Genomic DNA, 12,077 nt, shown 5'->3' on the forward strand with positions numbered 1-12,077 from the left:
GCAGGCTGCTATTCTCCCATGGAGACGATCGTAGAGATGCTGGATGTAGTCCTGTGGAACGGCTTGCCATGCCATTTCCACCTGGCGCCTCAGTTGGACCAGCGTTCGTGCTGGACGTGCAGACCGCGTGAGACGACGCTTCATCCAGTCCCAAACATGCTCAATGGGGGACAGATCCGGAGATCTTGCTGGCCAGGGTAGTTGACTTACACCTTCTAGAGCACGTTGGGTGGCACGGGATACATGCGGACGTGCATTGTCCTGTTGGAACAGCAAGTTCCCTTGCCGGTCTAGGAATGGTAGAACGATGGGTTCGATGACGGTTTGGATGTACCGTGCACTATTCAGTGTCCCCTTGACGATCACCAGTGGTGTACGGCCAGTGTAGGAGATCGCTCCCCACACCATGATGCCGGGTGTTGGCCCTGTGTGCCTCGGTCGTATGCAGTCCTGACTGTGGTGCTCACCTGCACGGCGCCAAACACGCATACGACCATCATTGGCACCAAGGCAGAAGCGACTCTCATCGCTGAAGACGACACATCTCCATTCGTCCCTCCATTCACGCCTGTCGCGACACCACTGGAGGCGGGCTGCACGATGTTGGGGCGTGAGCGGAAGACGGCCTAACGGTGTGCGGGACCGTAGCCCAGCTTCATGGAGACGGTTGCGAATGGTCCTCGCCGATACCCCAGGAGCAGCAGTGTCCCTAATTCGCTGGGAAGTGGCGGTGCGGTCCCCTACGGCACTGCGTAGGATCCTACGGTCTTGGCGTGCATCTGTGCGTCGCTGCGGTCCGGTCCCAGGTCGACGGGCACGTGCACCTTCCGCCGACCACTGGCGACAACATCGATGTACTGTGGAGACCTCACGCCCCACGTGTTGAGCAATTCGGCGGTACGTCCACCCGGCCTCCCGCATGCCCACTATACGCCCTCGCTCAAAGTCCGTCAACTGCACATACGGTTCACGTCCACGCTGTCGCAGCATGCTACCAGTGTTAAAGACTGCGATGGAGCTCCGTATGCCACGGCAAACTGGCTGACACTGACGGCGGCGGTGCACAAATGCTGCGCAGCTAGCGCCATTCGACGGCCAACACCGCGGTTCCTGGTGTGTCCGCTGTGCCGTGCGTGTGATCATTGCTTGTACAGCCCTCTCGCAGTGTCCGGAGCAAGTATGGTGGGCCTGACACACCGGTGTCAATGTGTTCTTTTTTCCATTTCCAGGAGTGTATTTATTACCAATTATATGAAGATTATGTGAAGATCTAAAGAAGCTGAACTTAAATTGATTGAGTAGCTCAGTAATATGCTTCTTCCAGTTCAAGTTGTCATCAATGTGAACACCCAATAATTTGGAGAAATCTACCCTGTTAACTGAGCCCTGTTCACATGCTACATCTGTTGTCGGTGTGACTATGTGGTGTACAGAACGGGATATAGTGAGATTTTTCAAAATTAAGGGACTGCCCATTTTCTGAGAACCACTTAATAATTCTTTGAGAGACATCCTTAACAATATCTTCAGCTGCTTTTTGTGGAATGGGATTTAGTATAACACTCATGTCATCTGCAAAAAGTACTATTTCTGCTTGCTGAACGTTGAGTGAGAGGTCACTCACATGAATAAGGAACAGCAAAGGATCAAAAATTGAACCCTGTGGGACTCCCTTTGTTATAACTCCACATTCACTAGAATTTACCGCCCTTATAACATTATTTGTGTAACTCAGAACAACTTTTTGCTTTCTGTTTGTTAAGTATGATTCATACCAGCTGTGTGTATAGCCTTCAATTCCATAAAACCTGAGTTTTTCTAAGAGTGTGACATGATCCACACAGTCAAATGCCTTGGAAAGATCACAATAAATACCAACTGGCAATAATTTGTTATCTAGGGCTTGTACTGTTTGATGGGTAAATGTGTAGATAGCATTCCCTTCCAGAATCTGGTGACATTCTGAGTAAATAGTTTTCACTTAAATGTGAAACTACTCTTGAATACATAACTTTTTGGAATATTTTAGAAAATGAAGTCACCAATGAGATTGGTCTATAATTATTTAAGTCACTCTTGTTCCCTTTCTTATGAAGAGGTCTGACAATTGTGTATTTCAATCTGTCTGGAATAACTCCCAGTGCCAGCGAAGCATTACATATACTACTAAGAACTCCACTTTTCAAATTTGAACAACACTTCAAAATTGTGTTAGAGTCTCCATCAACACCACATGAGCTCTTGTTTTTCAGTATATTTATAATTCCATTCATTTCAGTGGGGGATGTTGGTGCTATTTCTAAAGGCCAAAAGTCCTGGGAATGACATTTTTAACATATTTTTTTGCTCCTTCAACTGAAAACTTGAACCCAATTTTTTCTGCTACATTCAGAAACTGATTGTAAAAAATTTTTGCAACTTGTGAATTATCACTCACAATATCATCATTTAGCCTTATTGCTATGGTGTGCTGTGCACTGCTAGGCTGCCCAATCTCCCGTTTGACAATATTCCATATAGTTTTAATCTTATTATCCGCATTATTAAACTCTGTCAGAACACATAAGCTTCTCGACTTCTTAATTACTTTCCTTAAAATATTACAGTATCTTTTGTAGTAAGCAAGTAACGTCGGATCCTCACTTAGTCTGGCTTGTCCATATACTTCCTTCTTCCTCTTACATGGTATTTTAATCTCCTTAGTAATCCATGGCTTACTTGACTTTGTGATGGCTTTTTTGGATAACGTTTCAGGAAAGCAACTCTCAAATATTGAGACAAATTTACTGTGGAATTAATTGAATTTGTCATCAACATCATTTTCTGTGTATACTTCATCCCTTTCTACCTCTTCTAGGCTGTTGTTAATACTCTGTACCCTGTTCGCATCAATAAACCTCCCTGCCTTGTATGAACCTGCCTGAAGCCTGTAAGCTGGTATATGTGTTACTTACATTAACTGTGCATCGTGATCAGATAGCCCATTAACAACAGGGTACACATTAATTGTTTCTGCCTGAGCACTGTCTATGAAAATGTTATCGATAAGTGACCTACTATTCTGCTGCACACGAGTGGGAAAATTTACAACAGATACTAGATTGAAACAACCAAACAAAGATTGTAGCTCATTTTCCCTATCCGCGTCTTTTTAGAAATCTACGTTAAAATCACCACAAACCACTAACTACTTCTTTTTGCCTGACAGGTAGCTCAATAATGCCTCTAGATTTTTCATAAATAGCTGAAAGGTACCTTTAGGGGATCTGTAGATTGTTACAATTACTATAGAAGTATATTGCAGTAGCAACTTATAAGCACATGCTTCTAGGATCTGATCTACACAAAAAACTATTTGTTTCAATATTTTTGACTTTGTGTCCAGTTTTTACATAAGTAGCAACTCCTCCTTTCTCCACGTTGACTCTACATAAATAATATGCTAATCTGTTATTCCTTAAGTTTAACTTCTCCATCCCTGCGGTTACATGGTGTTCAGAGAGAGGAAAAAGCATCTATACCTTCAGAATTTACAGCATTTTGTAGGCATCCAAAAAGCTCATTTATCTAATTTATCAATCCTCTAATGCCCTCATGAAAAACTCAAATTTTATTTCTTTGGATACTGCTACAGACATTATGCACTGTTCTGTTTTAAACTCTTTCAATACACTCTGTCTGTAACCTGACTCTAACCTAAAAAATTTGTCCCTCTGACTCCGGTAATCACAGGTATTTTGTCTTGTGTGCATGTGGCTCCCCTTACATTTTCTGCAAGATGATCAACTAATCTATCCTTCCTCCTCCTATTCAGGTCCAGGCCATGGCTTACACCTCCAAGGTCACCATACGTGAGTGTATGTGATTATTGCTTGTCAGCGTTTATAAAAGACTCTGTTTATGCATCTCCGTTACCAGCAGCAATGAATGAATTGATACATCGCGTACCAGCAGTTGTGGAAGCTGTAACCCAAGACATGCTCGCTGCAGTGTGGGAACAGTTTGGATACCGCAATGACATATGCCGTGAATCTCATGGGTGGCATATTGAACACCTATGAAAGCTATCAAAACAATAACTTTTTGAATTTCCCGTTCATCAAAAACGAAATTCATTGTATATGGTTATTATTTTCAGGAATATAGACGTGCCAAATCGGATGATTCTTTTTGATACGTCCTGTATTTCTGACTCTCTCCTGTGATGTTCACTCTGCTACTCCCCCCCCCCCCTCCCTTCCCCTCATTGGCTTTTGAATCAAACCTTGCCACTCGCTTCATTCATAACTAAAACTGAACTTTTTTGGTAGTTCCGTTTCATTTGGTCAGTCATTGCGTTTGTGCGAAATGACTGACTACAGGGTACCACAAACGTACGTATCGAAATGTAAATTTACTATCATAACGGGCGATCCAAAAGTTTCCGTTCGAGGACGTCACTACAGCGTGAATGCAACGTATTGCGAATCCGATGCAGGTATATAAAGATCGACACTTAGGCAAGGCATTAGTGTAGCATTCGAGACATTCCGACAACCGTGAGGTAAATGCAGAAACGTGAAGGTGCACGGATGTTCTTTGCTTGATACACCCGAACGCGCAACAGACTGCCATTAGGCTTCACCTTTCGTAGGACGCGAGAGTTATGAATGAATTACTTGTTGCTCAGTTCCTATATTGAATCCTGCCGTAGTTAATAAGTCACTGGGAAAGGTTTATGACGTCAGTTTACGTTTGAAATACAATTGTTACGGAGTTATGGTAGGTTTCAAATGTTCAAATGTGTGGGAAATCTTATGGGACTTATCTTCTAAGGTCATCAGTCCCTAAGCTTACACACTACTCAACATAAATTATCCTAAGGACAAACACAAACACCCATGCCCAAGGAAGGACTTGAACCCCCGCCGGGACCAGCCGCACAGTCCATATGGTAGGTTTAAGACGTAAATGTGTACGTAATACGCATAGCTTGCAAACTATTTGAAATGACAAGTAGTAAAGAGCGTCGGGAGGATAACGTAGATGCTACGCAGAAGAAGTAGTTTCCATACATCTTCCTAATGACAATGTCGGCGACCAGTGTCAGTCGAAAGCAAACTATGAAGATCCTGCAGTACATCTACATCTACATCCATACTCTGCAAGCCACCTAACGCTGTGTGGCGGAGGGTACTTTGAATACCTCTATCGGTTCTCCCTTCTATTCCAGTCCTCTGATTTTATCCTCAAGGTCTCTTCGCGAGATATACGTAGGAGGGAGCAATATACTGCTTCACTCTTCGGTGAAAGTATGTTCTGGAAACTTTAACAAAAGCACGTACCGAGCTACTGAGCGTCTCTCGTGCAAAGTCTTCCACTGGAGTTTATCTATCATCTCCGTAACGCTTCCGCGATTACTAAATGATCCAGTAACGAAGCGCGCTGCTCTCCGTTGAATCTTCTCTATCTCTTCTATCAACCCCATATGATACGGATCCCACACTGGTGAGCAATATTCAAGCAGTGGGCGAACAAGTGTACTGTAACCTACTTCCTTTGTTTTCAGATTGCATTTCCTTAGGATTCTTCCAATGAATCTCAGTCTGGCATCTGCTTTACCGACGATTAACTTTGTATGATCATTCCATTTTATAGACTCCTAATGCCTACTCCCAGATAATTTATGGAATTAACTGCTTCCAGTTGCTGACCTGGTATATTGTAGCTAAATGATAGAGGATCTTCCTTTCTATGTATTCGCAGCACATTACACTTGTCTACATTGAGATTCAGTTGACATTCCCTGCACCATGCGTCAATTCGTTGCAGACCCTCCTGCATTTCAATACAATTTTCCATTGTTACAACCTCTCGATATACTACAGCATCATCCGCAAAAAGCCTCAGTGAACTTCCGATGTTATCCACACCTGAAATCTTTCTTACTTCGGAAGACGTCTCTCCATTGAGAATGACCTGATATAACTATCTAAGCTATTGCGATATGAACTTTTCCTCTACTATCAGCAATACCCAACTCTGTATAATGAGTTTATATACTTCCTCATTTTGCGTTTTCTTAAGCGCAATAAGCGGACCCACTGTAATCATGAATAACATCACCATACCTAATACCATCTCCTCCGTAACGTTCACCAGGTATTCGCCAAACCCAAGCCCTTGCGTCGGATTGCCACACAGCATAGCTTGATCCAAATAACTGGTTTCCAGCCATCCAGTATCCTGTGGCGACTCTCTTTACGCCACTTCAAGCATCGCTTAGCATCGACTGCAGAAATGAGCAGTGTGTGAAGAGGTGCTCGACTATCGTACCACTTTCTCTTTGACACCGTCCGCACGCTCACTGCGCTAGCAGCCACTGTGCCATCTGGACTGCTGGTAGTATTTTGGAACTCACTAGAGATTCCCACCTCTGTGTTCGACAGTCCCTGTCCTTCAGCAGATGAGGTCTACGTGGTCTTGATTTAGCCGTGATTGCTCCTTCGCGTTTCTAGCTCAGAATCACATTACCAACTGTCTACGTGTGGATCTTTAGAAGGGTTAAGATATACTAGATGGGTTCGTTATTCTGGTGACACACAATGACTAAAACAGGTTCGAAGACACAGAGTTCTCCTGACAGATGATTTTTTTTTTGTTGTTACTGCATTTCAGCTCATAACAAAATACTCCTCCCCTTCTTTCACAGTTGTAGGTCCAATGCTACGCGTTTCGGGATTACACCAATCTTCAGACATCACAAACTTCTACTCCTTTCTAACCAACCAGGCCTACGGGGTTTTATGTGCTGTACATCAGTTGTAGGTCTGCCTCACATCTAGTGGGCAATTCCGTATTACATAGGACTGTTTGGATATATGTATTCAAACAGTGTATGACATGCGGAACCGAAAAATTTTGCTAGAGAGTAATCTTTAAAATTCACCAAAATGTCTCTTACCTTCGATTTTTCTTTACTTTCCCGTTTGTATCCCCGTTTAATCAATTCCCTGAATCTTAGCCTGGAGGGCAGAAAACAAAGAAGACTACAGTTGTCAAAGTCCCGTGTAAGACGAGTTCATTAACAAAAGAGCTGGACCTCTGGTTGAGTTACATTGGGGAAAGATATCGGAAATGTCCCTTTCGAAGAAACTATCCCTACCTTAAAAATCTGACATCACGCAGCCTCGCTCATATTTCATCAAATGTTTATACAGAACCTGCCCTCGGAAATAAAACTGTATATAGATATTTTGGAAGACGACAGTCGCCTTAGAAGATATGCCTAGAATCGCTATTAAATTTTCCCCAATGCAATCTTGTATTCGGAGCGTTACCTTTGTTACCATCTTCTGACTACAACTTCAATTTCCAGACATAGCAGCTGTCGAGAGTACCAAGTTAAGAAAAGCTGTAACCAAGCGTAACAAACTTACGCTTGGTTACAGCTTTTCGTAACTTGGTACTCTCGACAGCTACTATGTCTGGAAATTGAAGTTGTAGTCAGAAGATGGTGCTAGGCCACAAAATGGTTTCTCGACATGTTGTACACTACATGCTTCAATTATTAGGAGGCAAAAACGCAGATACAATAAGACAGAACAATTTATGTAGTAAGAACTGCGTCCTAGCGTTACGTACTGAAGTATATATTAACAGAATATCGTACTTTCGAATAGACGACAGATAACGTGCACCCTCTAATCCTTCGTAAATTGAGGTCATAAACAAAAAAGAAAGAAAGTTATGTCGCCCGAAGAAAGAAACTCAGGTACTTCGAGAAGTGCTTTAAAATTGTACAAGATTGTGAAGACGACAGTATTTTTCTATTTCTGTTCATTCAAAAAATTGGGTATCATCTGGTTTCGATTAAACGACTTTGTAAATGATATTTTAAGCATCTAGGTGAGTTGTGGACCATGGCGAAGGGTGGAACAACTGGTGAGACATCAATTCTGTCATCGATTTACCACCATCAGAAATAAAAGCGCACATTACTTGTCTAGTGAGTGCTGACAATGACAGAAGCCAATGCAAGATGAGCTTATCTATACTTAATGACAAAATACAGAAGCAGAATAGAATATTAACCCCTAAGCTCACATCCGACACTTCCAAGATAGTCTCATGCACGATACTGCAACGAAAGAGGTCATTGCTATATACTTTTTGCAGGATAACTCTTTTATGATTCTGTCATTCAAACACGAATTTCTCTTTATTGTCGCACAATGTACGGTTCTAACTTCGCCAGTGCGAGTAGGGCAACAAACATGGTAAGAAATCTGGTACCAATAGCTTGCACTGATTTCGACAGTGTAATAAATATGCCCAGATAGTTGAACGAAATTCTTTATCAGAAACCGATGTCAGATGAAGGCTATACAATAGATGGGCTGTCTCCATCGTCTTTCACTCGTGGGAGAATTTGATGAAGCCAAATGTGTACTGGACTGCCTTTCATTCTGTAAGTTTCTGCTCGATGGCCATACAGACCAGAATCGGTAAGCCAATCAGGAAGGATCACCGTGAGCACTGCTTGAAGATACCCGTTTGGTAGAACACCGTTCCTGCCGCGTGAAGTGGTCTAAAAGTATATGCTACTCTTCCACGTGCGGCCGGTATCGTCGACCCTTCAAGGGCTCTTCAAAGGGTCCAAATGTGTGATAATCGTCTGGGGAGAGATCATAACTATCGGGCGGTTGCTCGAGTATCTTGTTGTTGTCCACAATAGACGAGGTCGACCTCACAGATGGACCATCGTCTTGTGTCGAATCGTGACCAACTAGGAACTTAGTGCACCATTCCACAACGATGGCTTTCGACAGACGAGCTGCCCCATACACGTTCTTCATTCTTCTGTGGATGGCCACCAGAGTTTATTCTTGAGCAGCCAAGCAAAGAATAACAGTACGTTGTACCTTTCTGGACGCATTTGCCAGTACCACATCAATCAGTTCTAATAAAGATGCTATGAGTGAATATTCGAGCTATGCAAGTATCTGAAGTTAATGCAGTAGTGTGACTGGTAACGGATGCCAATACGCCAGATGTTTTTTCTGGCATGTTTCTTTCTCGTGCAAAATGTTTCATGTTCTCACATCTATGTAGATCGTTTTACATTTTTTTTCCTGTCGCTAATATCTTCACTCCAAAAGTTTTCGAATAGGCTATTGTACCAAAAAGTCTTTTCTACATTTCTTCGTTCTCATATCGTTTCTAATACAAAAGTCTTTCTTGATTACATAGTTTATCTGTTTGCTTTATTTTATTTGTAATCCGTCTCGTGCTTTGAATTAATTATTACATGATTTTCCCACGAAACAGATACCCTTCCTTTATATGAACTGTTATTCGCCTGCAAAGATAGTTTACTTGCATGAATTCAATGGAACATGTAAAACATTTGTGATCTGACAGGTTCATTTGAAGGTAGGAATCAGAATGTTTCTGTGTAAGTAAACATTAATTACCTATGTAGATAAATGTTCTGTGACATCGGTGTCATTGTGTAACTTACATGCCAAAGTGAATTGCTCATATTAAAAGTTATAATTACATCCCGTAGTTGAATCAAAAACAGTACAGTATGTACACTATTAACACTTGTAATTGCTTTTCCTTCCTTGTATCATTCAAAACGCACGAGTAAAATATGATTATCTGTAAAAACATTATATACTGCATTAGATGGAATAATAATTACTGTTTAGTGAAATTTTTGCGATTTTCTTTGTCAAATATCCAAAATATGAAGCATTGCAATCTTTTCATCAAATAATGCGGTACGGTAAATTCCGTCCGTATCCGAAAAACATCCACCTAATATCAGTCGGAAACTAATACCTGTTTCAGACTTATGTTCAGTACTGATCTAACAACAGTTGACAGAATATGATCACCTCGATATAATGCAGTTACGAAGCAAAAACAAATAAGTAAATAAATAAAATAAAATAAAAAACAACACCGTTGTAAAATTTATATAAGTATTATACATCATTTTATCTTTAACTTCTGTAGTGCAAGGTATGAAATGTTTTGTAAATCCGTTCTACACGGACAAATTGTGCTGCGAAACAACAGGAGAAGCAAATTACTTAGGGCCAAATCAGAATGCGCTCTGTATGACATGTGTTACAATTCTTTCATCAATAAAATTCTACAGTATATCTGAAACTCATTATTACTGTAATACTGCAATACGCTGTTTTGTTAGTTGCAAATGAGAGGTGTAGATTGCAAGGTCCCTATGTGGAATTGAATACCAAACACACATGTAGTAACTCAGTTTTAACACCAATAATTACCGATGGAAAATTTTGTAAATCTAGTGACTACTCTGCATCATTCTGAATGGACGCAGTAACTGTATATTAGATTGTAACTGTATATTAGATTTGTGACATAAAAGGAACTAATTGAAGTTGAAAATGGAATCCTTTCAATTCACTAGGTCAATTCCATTCAGTTTCTATACGTCAATAGTTCTCGAACGGAATGATTACGCTTGCATAAGATAATCCGTATTAACGGAATTAGTTCTTGATCAAAATGAAACGTTTTCCAATACTAACGCGAAGGAGAGCAGATGTTTGCAATAGTGATTTATCTTCCATTGAAGTGCACATAACAATCTAAACTGTAGGCAAAGTATGTGACGTGTAATCAAACCCGCTACTTACGGAAATAATATTGTTCGATATTAACGTCAGCCTAAATTCAGAAATTATTGTTGTAGCCAATAAGGAATTACGGATAGCAGTGAAGCAAACAGCCCTTGAAGAAGAAGTTATGACAGAAATGCACGTAACGAATTCCTTATGATACAACTTTTCCTTTCTTAACGACAATAAAGTAACAGTCTTGGAAGGCATGCTCCTCAGTAGTACCCACAGTGAATTATACCACAAAACAGAAGATAGTCAAAATCTTATTGCTCTTTCACTGGTTTCATTTGAAGCAACAGTTTATCAATCCAACATTTCTGCTGCGCAAGTACATGTACACAGTCCGGTGACACAGTACTGCTACGTCAACTTTTCAAAGGCAGGTCTTTATTACTCACGGACATTTGCAGCGGATATGGTTTCATACACTTGTACTTGAACAATCATTGTTGAAGCCATTTACCTGAAAGAAAGAAAAAAAAACCCTGTTATAAAATGAAATTTTTCGTCAAAGTGGAAGTTCTGCTGCGTTTAACTGAGCGTTATCCATCAGCACTCACTTGTCTACACGTTTCCTTGGCTTAGTCATCTTTCCCTATCGTCTCCCATCCCGGCGATTCTACTGTAATCGTAATAGTTCATTTTGCTCATCACACATCGAAACATAATACGTTCTGAGTCTGCCACGGTAAACAATTTTTCTTGAGCGATATTCTACACTCCTGGAAATGGAAAAAAGAACACATTGACACCGGTGTGTCAGACCCACCATACTTCCTCCGGACACTGCGAGAGGGCTGTACAAGCAATGATCACACGCACGGCACAGCGGACACACCAGGAACCGCGGTGTTGGCCGTCGAATGGCGCTAGCTGCGCAGCATTTGTGCACCGCCGCCGTCAGTGTCAGCCAGTTTGCCGTGGCATACGGAGCTCCATCGCAGTCTTTAACACTGGTAGCATGCCTCGACAGCGTGGACGTGAACCGTATGTGCAGTTGACGGACTTTGAGCGAGGGCGTATAGTGGGCATGCGGGAGGCCGGGTGGACGTACCGCCGAATTGCTCAACACGTGGGGCGTGAGGTCTCCACAGTACATCGATGTTGTCGCCAGTGGTCGGCGGAAGGTGCACGTGCCCGTCGACCTGGGACCGGACCGCAGCGACGCACGGATGCACGCCAAGACCGTAGGATCCTACGCAGTGCCGTAGGGGACCGCACCGCCACTTCCCAGCAAATTAGGGATACTGTTGCTCCTGGGGTATCGGCGAGGACCATTCGCAACCGTCTCCATGAAGCTGGGCTACGGTCCCGCACACCGTTAGGCCGTCTTCCGCTCACGCCCCAACATCGTGCAGCCCGCCTCCAGTGGTGTCGCGACAGGCGTGAATGGAGGGACGAATGGAGACGTGTCGTCTTCAGCGA

Source organism: Schistocerca cancellata, chromosome 3 (assembly GCF_023864275.1).
Source record: "Schistocerca cancellata isolate TAMUIC-IGC-003103 chromosome 3, iqSchCanc2.1, whole genome shotgun sequence".
In the NCBI taxonomy this organism is placed as follows: Eukaryota; Metazoa; Arthropoda; class Insecta; order Orthoptera; family Acrididae; genus Schistocerca; species Schistocerca cancellata.